Raw genomic sequence first — 20422 nt, forward strand, 5'->3', positions numbered from 1 at the left:
TTGCAAGGTCATTTTTTCTCTTTAATATTAGAAATCGAGTTATATTTGTTCTTTCTGTCAAGTTTCGCATACAAACTCGGATGCGGCCATATCGAAATATAGACTGGAAGAGGAGGAAAACGTCCAAAATAAGGGAATTCCGGAATATGACCGGTTTTGAACGTTATATAAATGAGAAGGCGCTTGACTTAAAAAATCGTTACCCATTTCACACACAGGGAAACCTTAACAGTAACTTGATACAATTGATACAATGTAAACCTGCGTTTAATATTTTCCGATTTAACAGGGCCGATTCTTGGGCTTACCGTACCCAGTTCTTAAGCAATCAAAAAATACGAGTGCTTCTTAAAGTATTAACCGTCATGGTAGCGCTCGCTTCGTGATCGGAAGGTCATGCGTTCGAATCACGGCCGCGACTGACCTAAGTCGTCAGCTTCTTTAGGTGATACATTCAATAGTAGTATGATTCAAGGACCCAATGTTCATATTGATTGTGACTGGTAAGTACTTTAAATGTACAAGTTTTTCATTTATGCTTCCAGCGTATGCCATTAAAAGGTTTATGATGGAAGGGAAAGCAGCAATAGTCACAATAAATGCCAAGATTGGGACAATGGTTTGTTTGTTTATTATTTAACGTCCCTCTCGGGAATTGTTCACTCATATGGAGACGCCACCACTTGCCGGTGGAGAGCTACAAATTTTTGACCTATACTCGGCACTTACGGCCATTGAGCAGTGAGGGATCTTTTTCGTGCCAGCACCTACTGCGACACGGGACCTTGGTTTATACGGTCTCATCCGAAGGACCGGTCTCCACGTCCCAGTGGGATTCGAACCCGCGACGTAAGGATCAACTCCTTACTCCGCGACTCTAGAGCGAATGCTCTAACCACTGCGCCACGCGGGCGATGGGACAAAGGTAAGGGCATACAAGAAATTACAGAGTGGGAGTACCTAGATTAAGACATTTTAATACCATATTATTATATCACTGATGTCCGTTTCCTCTCACATATATTCAAGGTAATGCTCTCTAGTTAAAATTTGAGACTTCTTATTGCTTGTTCCAAAATTATTATGTCTTCATGGTTGTTTTAATTATATTAGATGTTAGGTTTTCATGATTTTGTTGTATGTGTTTGTCATGCAATTGACCAAATGCTTCATTAAGAGTGTCGGGTTCTAATAAGTTTAAGATATGCCTGGTTGTTAGGATGCCGTGGGTTTTTTTTTTTTTGGCACTCATTTGCGATTGCATACAAGAAACTGCAGGTAAGATGCTGTATATTTTTCGACTTTTGCATTTAGTTTGCACAGTGCAGATAGAAGTAACATAAGGACATAACATTTTAATATGTGAATTAAGATAGATTTGGATAGATATAATATTGGACAGATTTATTTAAAATGTTTGAATTGAAAAAAAAAAATCATACGACAGGCAGAGAGCCGACACTTTGCAGAACTTCTAAACCGCTTAAGGGAAGGCAATGAAACACAGGCATGTTCTTTTCGCTTAAAAGCGTAATTCCGCTATTCAGATTTCCTCAATCCGATTCAAAATTCGTATTCCGCTTTTTTAAGTATCTCTATATTTTTAGATTATACCGTTTTTGCTTCACTTTATTCCTACTTCATTGATTAAATGTAATGTGCAATTTCATTGGTTATTGGATTTTAGAATTCAACCATTCGATGGAAGTTTTACTAGATGCATCGATCGCGGTAATGGATGCGAAAATAGTACAATGTGAATAAAGTCTAGAGAATCAAAATTGTTAAGAGATGTCGTTCCAAGTATTTATTCAGCCAGTTGTTGGAAGATTTATTGGAAATATCGATTGTTGTAATAAACGAATAAAAGATGTGAATTGATAAACAAGTGTCAACGGATACGGTAAAACGTTGGTAACAAGTAACATTTGTAATTTGTTTTTTCCTTAAAATAGTAACTTTAGACTGAAAACTATGTGCCAGGAAATGCTCAGAATACAGGATTTTACACCATTTACCCCAGAGCTTCTTGGCGCTAAGGCGGCCCACAGCCTATTTGGGGTCGTCCAGATAAATCCGCTTTTTTTATTTGACTTCAGAATCATGTCTGGTCTGGAAACAAAGGAAGATATCACCCTTCTGAGGCAGCGAACTATAGATAGGGGATCACCTGAATACAATCAGAGAGCATGTCCTCTAGTAGTATTTGCTACTAACGAGTCTGTAAACATGTTCAAGAGTTCCGTTATTAGTACCTCTCCTAATCCAGTGTATATGATTTATGCCAAAGATAGGGTTGTTGGATCAACATCATCAGAAATGACAAGAAAGTTCTTTGACTCATTCACAAATTTGACACATTCACAAATTCAAAGAAATAAAAAACAAGAGGCCCAAGGGCCTTAACAGTCACCTGAGTACAATACAACAATTTAAACTGATAAATGAAGCTTTGCTGCCCAAAAGCAAGAAAAATAGTATCATTAGCAATAACAAAATAATTGGTCTAGTATCTATCTGCCCCCCCCCCCCCCCATTTATCACTATTCCCATGCAGACTATTAACAAAATGTCTACTATTTAACCCCATATTATTACTTCTCACAATGGCCTCTCTTGGCCTTTGAGGAACATTTAAAAAGATAAGTTATTTTTGTCTCATTTTTATTCATCTATTATTTCCAAGTCATTAAAACTATGAAAGTACTTTTTTTTATTATACAATATATTTTCTTACATAATTCTCTTGTTCTGTTAAGCTTTCAAATACATTATTTACATTGATTAATTATCAAAGGTGAATGGCAAAGGGTAATAACTTTGCTCAGCAGAATATACAAGTTAATAGAGCCCTGGTCAGGACCAGAACACTTTGACTAAATGGTCCAGGTGTTCAAAATTCTGGTAAAAATACCCTTGCATATTAAAACTTTTACTCTGTGTGCCTTGAACATCCCCAGAAGCATAGAAGATTTTCAAAGAAATGGATTTTCACCATATTATTAAATAAATAAAGCCCCATCTTTACACCAGAACATCTGACCCATTGGCCACCATAGGGACTTGAGACAATCTTAGCAAAATCGGGTATATAGTATAATAGGGTTTATACTATATACCCGATTTTGGTAAGATTGTCTCAAGTCCCTGTGTTGGCCACGAACTCACAATTCTGGAAGAAGCACCCTTTCTCATCATAACTATACACTTGTTTCTTTACTTTATAACCAGTAGTAGAAAAAATATTTTGAAAGAAATTATGCATTTTCACTATATAATCAATAGATCTCCCCCCCCCCCCCTCACCAGAGCCCCTGACCCAGGGGCCATGAATTTCACAATTTTGGAAGAGGCATTTTTCCTTATCATAACCATGCACTTCCTTTGTTTGAAAAATACCCAGAAGCAGAGAAGAAGATTTTGAAAGAATTCATGCCTGGGGCCATGAAATTCACAATTTTGGAAGGGGCACTCTTGCTCATCATAACTACGTACTTAGTTTATTTAATATCCAGGAGCAGAGAAGAAGATTTTCAAAGAATTAATGCAATTTTACTATATAATCAATAGAGCCCAGCCCAAACACGAGAATCCCCGACCCTGGGGCCATGAAATTCACAATTTTGGAAGAGGCACTCTTGCTCTTCAAAATTATGTACTTAGCTAGTTTATTTAATACCCAGGAGAAGAGAAAAAGATTTTCAAAGAAATAAAGCATTTTCACTATATAATCAATAGAGCCCCGCCGTAACACCAGAACCCCGACCCTGGGGCCATGAATTTCACAATTTTGGAAGAGGCACTCTTGCTCATCATAACTATGTACTTGGTTAGTTTATTTAATACCCAGGAGCAGAGAAGAAGATTTTCATAGAAATAATGCACTTTCACTATATGATCTATATAGCCCCTCCCTAGCACCAGAACCCCTGACTCTGGGGCCATGAATTTCACAATTTTGGTAGAGGGTTCAATCCTTATTACAATCATGCCAACAGTTTGACTGCTTGATGTCCAGGAGTAAGGAAGAAGATATTTAAAGATGGCTTTAATTTTGGTGGTTTTAGCCCCACCCCTCAGGCCCCATGGGGGCAGGGACCATGAAATTCACATTTTTTGTTTCCCTTCACCCATAGATGCTATAATATGCCAAATTTGGTTGAAATTGGTTAAGCGGTTGCAGAGAAGAAGCTAAACATGTTCAAATGTTAACACACGATGCACGACGCACGCCGACGGACGAGAACGGATAGCAATAGCTGACCTGAGTGACTCACGTGACCTTAAAAACTCGCAACTTCCTAATATTTTATAAGGAGCAAAGGACATTTATTTTGAGTTGACTGAAACTTAGATTCAACAGATGGTCTTATAAATGGAGCTTCCTACAAAATTAAAATCACTTGACATCATGGAGAGAAAACCCAAGCATCTTGTGTGATATGGGTAAAAATATGATGCATCTTTAACTGGAGCCAAGTAAGAACAGACAGTAGAAGGCTTTGTCGCTCATGCCATTAAAAGCTGTGGACTCCAATAATTAATAAATAGATTTCATTTATCTATTTCATTTTGTTTTTGTTTTTTTCGATTAAAGATCACTTGCTCATAAACGTATTATTAGCAAGCCTCATGCATTGACGTCTGATACATTGAACAATGATCATCAAGAGAAATCGCTAACAAATCCTTCAGGAAATTGATCACCAGGTAAAGATATTTGTGTTTTTACTTAATATGCAGTAGAATTGATTGTATGTTGTTTTACGTCCCATTCGAGAATTTTTCACTCATATAGAGATGTCACCATATACCGGTGAAGGGCTTCAAATTCTGACCTTTACCCGGCACTTACGGCCATTGAGCAGTGAGGGATCTTTAACGTGCCAACGCCTGTCGTGACACGGGGCCTCAGTTTTTAAGGTTTCATTCGAAGGACCCGCAACTTTCACTTCAAAGTGCCGAGCGCATGGCGAAGGAACAGTTGCTACCCATTTTTTATCGACTTAGGTCAGTCGCGGCCGAGATTCGAACTCACGACCTCCCGATCACGGAGCGAGCGCTCTACCGACTGAGCTACCGTGAACGGTCAGTAGAATTGAAGTTTACATATATTCATATTTTCTCAGGTATTGCAGAATCTGGAATAATAAATGTAGGATTCTACTAATTAGATATTCCCATATTTAATATTTAAGGAAGAAGAGAATATCAACTCTCAGAATATCGCAGCATCTACTTCTGATGCTGTGAGTGAGCCTGTGGCATCTGAGAGTATGCTTCCATACAGGCTATGTCTTCAAACTGATGGCTATGTGGCCACCCTTGCAACATTTGTCTTCAAACTGAGCATCTCAAGCTCTAACATTTTTCATCTGACCATAGTTACTGCACAAATACTAGAAGTAGGGACATTGACAGAAGTTACAGAGAATTACACAATAGCAACATCTTAACTTCTACTCCAATGAAAAAGATTTCACCAGGTCTAAATGATGAAGATAAAGAAGGTTTTCTTTTGGATGACTCTGCCCCAGGATTGTACGTTGATGAAAGTCATGAGAGCAGAGATTGCATATTTATCATTGAAGAACATGAAAATATGAATGATTCACAAGATGACAATGAAGAAGATGATGTTGACGATAATTGTGATGAGTATTCATCTCTCGTACAAACAAAAAAAATTATTCTCTTTGAAAATTGTATAGATGATATCCTGGACTTCTTAACATATAATATTTGTAAATGCCCAATAGACCCTTTAGATACCATTAAAAAGTACATTGGTTAAATGGTCAAGGTGTCAGGTTTTTGTACTGCTAGTCATATAGTTAAGAAATGGTCATCTCAACCACTGTTAGGAACAAGAGGCCCAAGGGCCTTAACGGTCACCTGAGTACAACAATTTAGAGGATCCATAAACTGATAAATGAAGCTTTAATTGTTGCCCAATAGCAAGAAAATTAGTATGATTAAGATCAACAAAATAATTGGTCTAGTATCTTTCTATCTGTCCCCCATTTATCACTATTACCATGCAGACTTTTAACAAAATGTCTATATTAATACCCCTCAAATTGGCCTCACTTGGCCTTTGAAGAACACTTTAGAAGATAAGTTTTTTTTGTTTCATTTTTATTTATCTATTATTTCCAAGTCTACCTGATTATAAAAAACTATAAAATACTTTTTATATTATACAATAAATGTTCTTGCATAATTCTCTTATTCTATTAACCTTTCAAATACATTATCTACAGTGATTAATTATCAAAAGTGAATAGCAAAGGGGAATAACTTCACTCAATAGAATACAAATTGATAGAGCCCTGGCCAGGACCAGAACACTTGACTAAATGGTCAAGATGTTCAAAATTTACAAATTTGGAAGAGGTACTCTCATCATTATAACTATGCAATTAGTTGAATTCACACATTTTCACTATATTATCAAATAGAGCCCCACCCCCCCCCCCCCGAGAAACAACAGAACCCCTGGGACCACAAGTTTTAAAAATTTTGTAAAAGCATCCTTGCTCATCATAACTATACACTTGTTTCTTTGTTTTATAACCAGGAGTAGAAAAAAATATTTTGAAAGAAATTATGAATTTTCACTATATAATCAATAGAGTCCCCCCCCCCCCTTCACCAGAACCCCTGACCCAGGGGCCATGAAATTCACAATTTTGGAAGAAGCAGCTATGTTCATCATAACAATGTACTTAGTTAATTTATTTATTACTCATGAGCAGAGAAGAAGATTTTCAAAGATATAATGCATTTTCACTATATAATCAATAGAGCCCCGGCCTAACACTAGAACCCCTGACCCAGGGGCCATAAAATTCACAATTTTGGAAGAGGCAGCCATGCTCATTATTACTATGTACTTAGTTACTTTATTTCATACCCAGTAGTATAGAAGAAGATTTTCAAAGATATAATGCATTTTCACTATATAATCAATAGAGCCCCGGCCTAACACTAGAACCCCTGACCCAGGGGCCATAAAATTCACAATTTTGGAAGAGGCAGCCATGCTCATTATTACTATGTACTTAGTTACTTTATTTCATACCCAGGAGTAGAAGAGAAGATTTTCAAAGATTTAATGCATTTTTACTATATAATCAATAGACCCCCACCCTAACACCAGAACCCCTGACCCAGGGGCCATGAAATTCACAATTTTGGAAAAGGCACTCTTGCTTATCATAACTATGTACTTAGTTACTTTATTTAATACCCAGAAGCAGAGAAGAAGATATTCAAAGAATTAATGCATTTTCACTATATAATCAATAGAGCCCCACCCTAATACTAGAACCCCTGACCCAGGGGCCATGAAATTCACAATTTTGGAAGAGGCACTCTTGCTTATCATAACTATGTACTTAGTTACTTTATTTAATACCCAGAAGCAGAGAAGAAGATATTCAAAGAATTAATGCATTTTCACTATATAATCAATAGAGCCCCACCCTAATACTAGAACCCCTGACCCAGGGGCCATGAAATTCACAATTTTGGAAGAGGCCCTCTTGCTTATCATAACTATGTACTTAGTTAGTTTATTTAATACCCAGGAGCAGAGAAGAAGATTTTCAAAGAGATAATGCACTTTCACTATATGATCTATATAGCCCCACCCTAGCACCAGAACCCCTGACCCTGGGGCCATGAATTTCACAATTTTGGTAGAGGGCCCAATGCTTATTACAATCATCCCAGCAGTTTGACTGCTTGATGTCCAGGAGTAAAGAAGATTTTTAAAGATTGCATTAATTTTGGTGGTTTTAGCCCCACCCCTCAGGCCCCATGGGGGCAGGGACCATGAAATTCACAATTTTTGTCCCCCTTCACCCACAGATGCTGTATGCCAAAATTGGTTGAGCGGTTTCAGAGAAGAAGCTGAAAATGTTTAAATGTTAACGCACGACGGTCGACGCACGACGACAGACAAAAACGGATAGCAATAGGTCACCTGAGTGACTCAGGTGACTTCAAAATGCCTGTAGGCAATTTGCTAGTATGTGCAGCTACCCTGTTTGCAGGTCAAAGATATACACACATTTCTCAGTTTGTTAATTTTATGAACCTTCAGTTTAAAAGCAAAAAGACATATCAGACTGTGCAGAGAGAAAAAGTTATGCCAGTAGTTGACCATTCTTAGAATGCTATGCAAGACATTTTCAAAAAAATTAAAGATTCAAATCGTTGTCTAAGGTTAGCTGGAGATGGTAGATGCGACTCTCCTGGATTTAATCCGAAATATTGAGCATACTCCTTAATGGATTTGGAAACGCAAGAAATCGTGGCTCTTGTTAATGTTAAAGTTACAGAAACAGGAAGTTCTAGTAAAATGGAGGCTGGGGGATTTAAGAGAAGCATGTTGTATTTGGTTGAAAAGGGCTTTAGAATTGAAATTTTAGCAACTGATAGGCATGTTCAGATTAGGAGCCTTGTAGCAAAGGAATTTCCAAACATTGATCATTAATTTGATGTTTGGCATCTAGCTAAATCAGTAAGAAAGAAATTACTGCAAAATCTAATACCAAGTGGATGTGAAGAATTGTCTGCTTGAATTAAGGCAATATGTAACCATTTATGGTGGTACTCGGATAATTATTAGGGTGATAAACAATTGTAACAGGAAGGTTGCGTATCTATTGTGCACCATGTTGTAAATGAGCGTACATTTGAGGGTGAAATAGCTACATCATGTTCTCATGAGAATATCAGTCCAGAGGATGCAAGGAAAAAAAAGTGGCTTAAAAAGAATTCAAAAGCACACAATGCCCTGAAAGAGGTTATAGGTCAAAAAATTGCTGAAGGGATTACTCATCTTAATGAATTCTGTCACACTGGCAATCTTGAAGTCTACCATAGTCTTCTTACAAAATATGTTCCAAAAAGGCAATATTTTGACTTTGATAAAATGAACTGAGGAACAGCAATTGCAGTCATTGATCGTAATATGTCTCAAAACAGGGGTCACAAAGTAGATGAGCATGAAATTGGTGTCTACAAAACAGCATATTCCAAAGTAGTGTCCAACTTGGTTGCTAAACCTGTGTATTATCCCAAATTGTACAAATGGGTTCCCGTTTTGATGAAGTTCTATGCAGAAGCAAACAATGGCAATCACTGTTTTGCAAGTTTCGACATGGTCAAAGGGAAATGTTGCACCAGTACAACCTCAAAATAGGACTGGCCTTGTATCAAAACTTGTATCAAGGTTCAAAAGAGTTTATGACAATATGCTCTAAAAGTAACAATTAAATTTGATCACATTGAAATGCATGTCTATCTGTTTTTATCATTAGATATCTTACTTTTAATCATTTTTTAAATATAATAAACTACTTAACAATGATTAGAAATGCTACTTTAAAATTAATTTATTAATCACTGTATGAAGATCTTGTATGCTTTCAAAACCTGTTTTAAAACCAGTTTGCTGTCTGTTTGACTCGGGGAAATGTTTTCTAATTTTTTTTAACAACACATGCTGGAATTGTCACCCTCTTTCATTTTCCCAACTTTTCCCCTCTGAATATCCAACAAATTGTCGATAAGCTTTTAACCTGGACTGCCTGAAAAAATGTATTGTATGGAAATTTTCTGCAATACACGTGTTTTCTATTTAGTGATAAAAACTTATAAATTTGATGTTATAACTTGCAATACATGTACATGTAGTTGTTTATTTATCTATGTATATATTATAATTCAATCTTACTTGTTCTGGTGTTCGTCCTTGCTGTCTCTTGTACAACATTATCTGAATAAATGCTATTGAAGAAAATCTGGGTTTAGAATTAATAAATCAAACTTTTCGTGTTCTGTAATACACTGCAAGTTGTCAATATTCGCCAATGTGTAATCACAATGTTTACAACACATGCGTTCCGCTGCAGAGGGCGTTACCTCACACTTTTCACAGAAACACCCTTCTTCCACAGCAGGAATAATTACTGCATCTGTTGCATTATCATCATTAAGATTTTCAAGCTCTTCTTCTGTACACTCAGGCTCGTATACATATGATATAATTCCAAATTTATTTTCCTGTGCCATTTGGTAAAGTTGTTTATTAGCTGGTCAGAATGGAGCGAGTTTTGCCAAAGCGGTTTGCTGACGTCACAGTGATGTTATCATTGCAGCCTCCATGCATCTGTGGGAGATGTAAACACTGGAGAGATAAATGATCTTAATTTACGGTTTTAAATAACAGTATTGGATAGGATATTTGGTAGGTTTTTAAAGCATGCTATAATCTATTTATTTTTTTTAATATATGCGTTACCTGACCTTTCCCATTAAGACAATAATATCTGCACATAAGTGTTCGCCTCTTAACTCCCACCTCTACCTTGAAAATGAAGATACAATAGTTATTCTATATTTTTACCTATATAAAATACCCAGTATATTCATGTATAAAATTGAGGGGAAAATGCACAGGTGAGCATTTCGCCAACAGGCCTCTTACTAAGTAAGTAAAATTTATTTAAAGTGGCATTTTGTATATAGTATAACAATTAACATGAGCTCTGTAGAGCTCTTAAACCGACTATCACAGCTAAAAATATCACAGGAATAATAATATACAACATAAACTAGTATTAATTGTAACGGGGACCGTTACAGATGTTCCCCAAACGCTCCCCAACTTCCTTTTGGTGTCTTATTCCCTGTAAGCTTCATTAAAAAAGGCAATCAAGTATATTGGTTTTTTTACGCATTACACGCGGGCGCACGGGCATGCATGTAAAAAAATGACCATGTCAACTTGTCTACACTTTTAATACATCTTTATATTCAAATTTGATCAAAAGATAAAAAAAATTCGGCTATATTAAGTATATCTGTCATTTTACGCATTGCAAGCGCGCGCACGTGTATGCATGTCCATGATGACCGTGTCATCTTGTCAACACTTATTAATATATCTACATATTTGAGTATCAAAGCATTTCATCAAAAAGTGTAAAATTTACAGCTATATCAAGTAAATTGGTCATTTTAGCATTGCATGCGCGCGCATGTGCATGTTGACAATGTCGTCTTGTCTACATTTATAAAGGGTCTATATATTCTGAGTATCAAAGCATTACATCAAAAAATGTAAAAGTTATGGTTATATCAAGTATATTGGTCATTTTACTCATTGCACGCGTACGCACGTGCATGCATGTGCATGCCGACCATGTCATCTTGTCTACACATTAATATATCCTTATATTCTGAGTATTAAAGTATTTCATCAAAAGATATGAAACTTTTGGCTATATCAAGTATATTGGTCATTCTACTCATTGCACGCGCACGCACGTGCTTGCAAGTGCATGCATGTGTGCGCTGATCATGTCATCTTGTGTACACTTCTAATATATATTTATATTCTGAGTTTCAAAGCAATTCATCAAATAATGTACAAGTTAAGTCTATATCATTTGCATTGTTTATTTCAATCATTGCGCATGCGCACACGTGTATGCATGTGCATTCTGACCATGTTATCTTGTCTACACTTTTAATATATCCTGATATCCAAAGTATCAAAGCATTTCATCAAAGGATATGAAAGTTATAGCTATATCAAGTATATCTGTCATTTTACTCATTGCACGTGCACGCACGTGCATGCATGTGTGCGCTGATCAAGTCTTCTTGTGTACACTTCTAATATATATTTATATTCTGAGTTTCAAAGCAATTCATCAAAAAATGTACAAGTTTTGTCTATATCATTTGCATTGGTTACTTCAATCATTGCGCATGCGCACACGCGCATGCATGTGCATTCTGACTATGTCATCTTGTCTACACTTTTAATATACCCTGATCTCCTGAGTATCAAAGCATTTCATCAAAGGATATGAAAGTTATAGCTATATCAAGTATATCTGTCATCTTACTCATTGCACGCGCGCGCACGTGCATGCATGTGTGCGCTGATCAAGTCTTCTTTGTACACTTTTAATATATATTTATATTCTGAGTTTCAATGCAATTTATCAAAAAATGTACAAGTTAAGTCTATATCGATTGTATTGGTTATTTCAATCAATGCGCATGCGCGCACGTGCATGCATGCGCATTCTGACCATGTCATCTTGTCTACACTATTAATACATCCTTATATTCTGAGTATCAAAGCATTTCATCAAAAAATATAAAAGTTACAGCTATAACAAGTATATAGGTCATTTTACGCATTGCACGCGCACGCACGTGCATGCGCGTGCGCGCAAAATGACCTTCGTTCCGCAAATCTACATAACATTCCTATTAACCCTAAAAAGGTTTCACCTCAATCGGATGTGTAGTTTCGGAGATCACTCACGGACAAAAAAGTACCCAGGAAGAAAAATAATAATAACTAGATGAGATCTCGTTGCGAGCAACGAGTAGGTCTTCCGTCCGATTTTTCGATAAGATGAGATATGATTTTGACTATGATCTTTGTTAAAAGATAATAATATATAGACTTCCCTAATTAGATTTCATTTTTTTGATTTATATAACATTATCAAAGAACTATATATGACAGGCTTTTGGCCCCTCTGAGCCCCTAATTTGAAGGGTCAGCCCCTTTTTCTTGATATCAAATGAAAGGTCTTGTGATTTTGAAGACTTTTTGTTCAACAACTATTCAGAGATTTCTTTTCGGTATGGAGATATGCTGAATTGAAATATTTATTGGCCAGCCCTCCAAGTCCTTAATGGGGCTGTTTGACAAAAATTGAAAGGATGCATATTGTTTAGAACATTATTCGGACCATCTTTTGTACAGCATTGGTTATCAAAATAATCCCCCTTTTCGAGATATAATGCGTCAAATATTTTGCATTCTGGCCCCTTGTGACCCCTTATTACGTAACATATGATCAGAATCTTATCATATATTGTTGTAAATCGTTAAGATAAGCATCTTTGCTTCAGTAATGTATTACAAAATATTGATCGTTCAAGAGTTATACATAAAAGACTTTTGGCCCCTCTGAGCCCCTAATTTAGGGAATCAGCCCTTTTTTCTTGATATCTAATGAGAGGTCTTGTAATTTTAAAGACTTTTTGTTCAACAACTATTCAGATATTTCTTTTCGTTGTGGAGATATACTGAATGGAAATATTTAGGGGCCACCCCTCTAAGTCCTTAATGGGGCTGTTTGACAAAAATTGAAAGGGTGCATATTGTTTAGAACATTATTCTGACCATCTTTTATTCAGTATTGCTTATCAAAATATTCTCCCTTTTCGAGATATAAAGCGTCAAAGATTAAGCATTCTGGCCCCTTGTGACCCCTTATTACGTAACATATGATCAGAATTTTATCATATATTGTTGTAAATCGTTAAGATAAGCATCTTTGCTTCAGTAATGTATTACAAATTATTGATCGTTAAAGAGTTATAAATGAAAGAATTTTGGCCCCTCTGAGCCCCTTATTTGAGGGGTCAGCCCCTTTTTCTTGATACCAATTGAAAGATCTTGTGATTTTGAAGACTTTTTGTTCAACAACTATTCAGAGATTTCTTTTTGTTGTGGAGATATACTGAATGGAAATATTTAGGGGCCACCCCTCTAAGTCCTTAATGGGGCTGTTTGACAAAAATTGAAAGGATGCATATTGTTTAGAACATTATTCTAACCATCTTTTGTTCAGTATTGCTTATCAAAATATTCTCCCTTTTCGAGATATAAAGCGTCAAAGATTTAGCATTCTGGCCCCTTGTGACCCCTTATTACGTAACATATGATCAGAATCTTATCATATATTGTTGTAAATCGTTCAGATAAGCATCTTTGCTTCAGTAATGTATTACAAATTATTGATCGTTAAAGAGTTATAAATGAAAGAATTTTGGCCCCTCTGAGCCCCTAATTTGAGAGGTCAGCCCCTTTTTCTTGATACCAATTGAAAGATCTTGTGATTTTGAAGACTTTTTGTTCAACAACTATTCAGAGATTTCTTTTCGTTGTGGAGATATACTGAATGGAAATATTTAGGGGCCAACCCTCCAAGTCCTTAATGGGGCCGTTTAATAAGAATTGAAAGGGTGCATATTATTTAGAACATTATTCTGACCATCTTTTGTTCAGTACTGCTTATCAAAATATTCCCCCTTTTCGAGATATAAAGCATCAAAGATTTAGCATTCTGGCCCCTTGTGACCCCTTATTACGTAACATATGATCAGAATTTTATCATATATTGTTGTAAATCGTTAAGATAAACATCTTTGCTTCAGTAATGTATTACAAATTATTGATCGTTAAAGAGTTATAAATGAAAGACTTTTTGCCCCTCTGAGCCCCTAATTTGAGGGGTCAGCCCCTTTTTCTTGATATCAAATGAAAGGTCGTAACATTCTGCACAACTTTTCTTCTATATGTTTTAACAAATTCTTAACAGGTGTGAAGATATGAAAGAAAAGGTTTGAAATTTTGTGAGATGTTTCTGAGACATTTTTTGAGCCCTACCGAGCTTCGACGCCTTTTGCGCTAGAGAGATTTGGACACCTGCCTGCAAATCTACAAACCTTCCCCTACCTTCACTGAAAATCTTGAATCAATATCTTAAGTCGTTTCGGAGGAGTTTCCAGGACAAGCCGACCCTCTAAAAATCGGAAAATCCTAAATATCTCGAGATGGAAAGTGACGTCATCAACGAAAAAAATTTCCAATAAGGTTCAGATCAATACCTATCAGATCTGAAAGTTTCATGAAAATCGGTCAAGACATTTTCTAGAACTCGCGTGCACAAAATCGGTAAGAATAATAATAATAATAATAACTAGATGTGATCTCGTTGCGAGCAACGAGTAGGTCTTCCGTCCGAATTTTCGATAAGATGAGATATGATTTTGTTTATGATCTTTGTTAAAAGATAATAATACATAGACTTCCCTAATTAGATTTCATTCTTTTGATTTATATAACATTATCAAAGAGCTATAGATGAAAGACTTTTGGCCCCTCTCAGCCCCTAATTTGAGGGGTCAGCCCCTTTTTCTTGATATCAAATGAAAGGTCTTGTGATTTTAAAGACTTTTTGTTCAACAATTATTCAGAGATTTCTTTTCGTTGTGGAGATATGCTGAATGGAAATATTAAGGGGCCACCCCTCCAAGTCCTTAATGGGGCCGTTTGACAAAAATTGAAAGGATGCATCTTGTTTAGAACATTATTCTGACCATCTTTTGTTCAGTATTGCTTATCAAAATATTCTCCCTTTTCGAAATATAAAGTGTCAAAGATTTAGCATTCTGGTCCCTTGTGACCCCTTATTACGTAACATATGATCAGAATCTTCTCATATATTGTTGTAAATCGTTAAGATAAGCATTTTTGCTTCAATAATGTATTACAAATTATTGATCGTTAAAGAGTTATAGATGAAAGACTTTTGGCCCCCCTGAGCCCCTAATTTGAGGGGTCAGCCCCTTTTTCTTGATATCAAATGAAAGGTCTTGTGATTTTGAAGACTTTTGTTCAACAACTATTCAGAGATTTCTTTTCGTTGTGGAGATATGCTGAATGGAAATATTAAAGGGCCACCCCTCCAAGTCCTTAATGGGGCCGTTTGACAAAAATTGAAAGGGTGCATCTTGTTTAGAACATTATTCTGACCATCTTTTGTTCAGTATTGCTTATCAAAATATTCTCCCTTTTCGAGATATAAAGCGTCAAAGATTTAGCATTCTGGCCCCTTGTGACCCCTTATTACGTAACATATGATCAAAATCTTATTATATATTGTTGTAAATCATTAAGATAAACATCTTTGCTTCAGTAATGTATTACAAAATATTGATCGTTAAAGAGTTAAAGATTAAAGACTTTTGGCCCCTCTCAGCCCCTAATTTGAGGGGTCAGCCCCTTTTTCTTGATATCAAATGAAAGGTCGTATCATTCTGCACAACTTTTTTTCTATATGTTTTAACAAATTCTTAACATGTATGAAGATATGAAAGAAAAGGTGTAAAATTTTGTGAGATGTTTCCGAGACATTTTTTGAGCCCAACCGAGCTTCGGCGCCTTTTGCGCTAGAGAGATTCGGACACCTGCCTGCAAATCTACAAACCTTCCCCTACCTTCACTGAAAATCTTGACTCAATATCTGAAGTCGTTTCGGAGGAGTTTCCAGGACAAGCCGACCCTCTAAAAATCAGAAAATCCTAAATATCTCGAGATGGAAAGTGACGTCATCATCGGAAAAAATTTCCAATAAGGTTCAGATCAATACCTATCAGACCTGAAAGTTTCATGAAAATCGGCCGAGACGTTACCGAGAACTTGCGTGCACAAAATCGGTAAGAATAATAATAATAATAATAATAACTAGACTCTTGTTGCCATGGCAACAAAAAAGTCTTCCGTTCTACTAAATTTGTAAGAATTTGCTTTTTTCTGTGTAAAAAACATACATATCATATTTACTGTGAAAGAAATAAATAACTGGAGGAAAGTCCTTTCAGTACTTAAGGTACTTTGATTTTCATGATCAATCTTGTATAATGCATTTGGCACCTATGAGATATTTACGTATATCATAGAGCAAGGATAATTAGCATTTAAAAAAAATGTTTGCAATCAATTCTAAGACAAACAAACAGACGAACGAACACCGTACTATCATAAACTTTACTGTGTATATGTTCTGGCATAATTGTGATGGTGTTATAAAAAAAAATAATGAATTAAGTTAGTATCAAATTAAACGTAAAGTCACTGAGTTTTGAATATAATATAATATTAAGATTTGACAGCATACCTATAAGAAAGATTATTCAATTACAGTAATTATTCAGCAATCGATTGATTGATTGATTGATTGATTGATTGATTGATTGACTATTCATCTTCTTCTCTTAAAGTAGAATCATTTGGCCCATTTATCACACTGGTCAAATCCTCACATTATATGACAAGAAAAACATTTAGCGTATTAGATAATCAAACGCTCTCGTGTTATGATCAATCCATTCTATTCATGTGAATGATATGTAGAATTCAAACGTATGCTGGAGATGCCCGTTTTCATACTTGTATTAAATGTTTAGTCAGTAACACGTCTTTCCGATGATGGCAAATTCACAGCTAATTAATTACCTATTTAAAATTCTAATATAAGCCTCGTATTGCACCACCGAAACACTAAATCTGTGTCAGAGTCAAGTGATTTTAGTGCGTTACTGTTGGGACCCACTTTCTTTGAAACAGGTCAAAGTGTTAACAATGAGTAGGTTGTTTGCTTAGTTCATTAAAATTTCTAATTAAATTTTTCTTGGTCATCCTTCCAAAGTTTAAATAAAAGTGATGCACCAACTACGGGTGTATATATGATAAATTCTCAAATTTGATTTGTTTGTTTGTTTGTTTGTTTGTTGTTTAACGTCCCTCTCCAGAATTTATCACTCACATGGAGACGCCAGCACTCGCCGGTGGAGACTGCAAATTTTTGTCCTATACTTTGGCACTTATCGCCATTGATCAGTGAGGAATCTTTTTTGTGCCAGCACCTTCTGCGACACGGGACCTCGATTTAAAGGATCCAAAGGACCGGTCTCCACGTCCCACAATCGAAGTTTATAATACCGAGATATTTTATTTATTTTATTTTATTTTATTTTTTCACAAGTTTGTTGCATTGGATTTACTTAAAGATCATACTTCAAGATCATTTCGAACTCAGGCTATTTTATTGCAGTGCAGACAGCGCGGGTGATCTTGATTGACAGGTCAACACACGTGCACTTCGTGTGATACTTTTTAAGCAGAAAAATATACAGAATGTGACCATGACTGACTATGAAATCAGAAAACATTTAATAAAGAATGGGTGTGACTGATATAGAACTAATTTTTGGTCTATGTAAATAGATAGGAGGATCGGGATTAAGAGGGAATCTCTCTCTCCCTCTCTCTCTCTCAGACGTAAATTGAACATTTCATAATGACAAATCTACCATTATAGAATATGAAGTTCTGTATACATGTAAATGGTAATTATATTCACATGTTCCAGATTTAAATCTAAAACGAATATATAATTCAAATGCCTAGCTGCACGAACGTCTCCAAATATTAATCAAGACGGGGGGGGGGGGGGGAGCTTCAAAGGAATTAGATAGTTGCATTATAAATTTATGAATTATAAGGAAAAGTACGGACGTCAGTTGCATGTACATAATTATATATCATTACATAAAATTGTGTTCATTCAGGTACATGTATATACTTATCCCACATATCAACAGGACCTGTGCAATTTTTTTATCATGTTTTTTTTTTCTCAAAAGAAACATACGGAGTAGCATTATTTCACACAGAATCGCATTTTCACAAATTTTTTTTTAACTCTGGAGTATTTGACAAGAATCCAAGAATCGCCTTTTCACATCTTTTATAACTCCTTGGGTATATAGAATATAGATCATGTGACATAAATAATTTAACTTTTTATCAAAAATACATGTAATAACCAAATCTAATCTACATGTATATACTGATTTTCTTTCTTTTAAGTAACAAATATCAATTTATTTCCAAAGGCTTTAATACAGTCTGTATTACAAATTTCTATCGCTCAGTTCCTTTTTAAGTGTACGTAATATTTTTTAATATCGAAAATAAAACTCGGAAATCGGGATAATTTCGCATTCAAATCATAGAGAATAATAAATCGTCTACATTATAGAAAGTTTATAACTATCGTATTCTGAACTTACTATACGAGATAGATAAATTGCATGCCTGTCCATCACTATAAATGTATATTCAGTACTTATAATATATTTACTTGAATTACATACCTAGCAGGTATAGTAATTTTTTTTTTACATATATTCATGTGTAAATCAATTAACTGTCAATTCAGACTTACACTACACTGGCAACTTCAAACTTTACATGCACTGGAAGCGGTAACCAACGTACTCTTAAATTTTGAAGAGTGAATATAGAACGTCTAAATATTTTGATATGGAGAGTGTATATGTCCCTGACGTCATCGATACTATTTCCGCCTTTATCTCGAAAGTTCTATTCTCACTTACAAGTCAGAGTTATCTTTCTTTGCCCATTGTCTACACACTAGGTAAATAGGGAAAATGAGGGTACCGAAAATCTGCAAAATGTGGAATCTGATTTCAAAACAAATTATATATTTAGTATTTGTAGAATAACCTCTGTTATACATAATAATATCTTGAAAAAATATTAAAAAACAAAAAAGTTGAAAATTGACCAAACACAAGTTCACTTCCGGTTCGGACAGGAAGTACCGGAAACACACGAAAATAACTTCGAAACAAAGAGAATGTCATGATCTAATACTCCTGTTAATTTCACATCTTTACCTCAAACCGTTTCCGAGAAAAATTCCGGACAAAAGTCCATTTAAAAATTGGAAACTCGGCCGTAACTTCGGACCGGAAGTGAATTTTTCAAAAAACGGAATTTTATATAAACTTCATATATCAGCCTACTATCATGTGAAAAATTGTGAAAATCTATCCAACCATCTCTGAGTAATCGCGCTCACAAAATTTGGGAGGAATAATAATAATAATAATAATAATAAAAAGAAACAATACAATCACTATAAGTCTTCCGTTGTGAACGGAAGACTTAATAATAATAGGGAAAAAGAAACCGAACGAAAACAATAAGGTCTTCCGTTGGAGACGGAAGACCTTAATAATAGGGAAAAAGAAACCGAACGAAAACAATAAGGTCTTCCGTTGGAGACGGAAGACCTTAATAACTAGACTCTTGTTGCCATGGCAACAAAAAAGTCTTCCGTTCTTCTAAATCTGTAAGAATTTGCTTTTTTCTGTGTAAAAAACATACATATCATATTTACTGTGAAAGAAAAAAATAACTGGAAAAAAGTCCATTCAGTACTTAAGGTACTTTGATTTTCATTATCAATCTTGTATAATACATTTGGCACCTATAGAGAATGTTCTTTCTGACGTATCCGTATAAGTATCCGTATCCGTATACGTATTGAGGTGAAAGAGGCATCTCGATCCCGATGTCTAAACTTTTTACTATAATTTCCATCGTTATTTGTTTGGATTTAAAGCAGCCCCATTCATTTAAGAATAGCATATGGTATTTTTTCTAATAAAAAATGTATTAAGCTGCTGTAAACGTCTATCACTGGAATTTTTTTTTAAAAAATAGATAATGAAATTAAATAAATTTGTATTTGTTTTCATTATATTGTTTAAAACTTTAATTTCAACTTTGTTTAAAAACATTTATCGGGATCCCCTTCTCTCCATCCTCACATCAGGATATTTTATTGATTGATTCTGTAATTTACATTAGATGACATAAAAGTTACCCCCCCCCCCCCTCACTCACACACACACTAAAATGCAAAAGACGTTG

The 20422-nt window shown here is 35.3% G+C and overlaps 1 pseudogene; it reads left to right on the plus strand.

The window, feature by feature from the left end:
- The first annotated feature begins 1974 nt into the window (after positions 1-1974).
- LOC133179686 (uncharacterized) lies at positions 1975-8609 on the plus strand (annotated as a pseudogene).
- Positions 8610-20422: the final 11813 nt, after the last annotated feature.

Source organism: Saccostrea echinata, unplaced genomic scaffold (assembly GCF_033153115.1).
Source record: "Saccostrea echinata isolate AGI-Se365-2 ecotype Australia unplaced genomic scaffold, CSIRO_AGI_Sech_v1 ptg000005l, whole genome shotgun sequence".
In the NCBI taxonomy this organism is placed as follows: domain Eukaryota; kingdom Metazoa; phylum Mollusca; class Bivalvia; order Ostreida; family Ostreidae; genus Saccostrea; species Saccostrea echinata.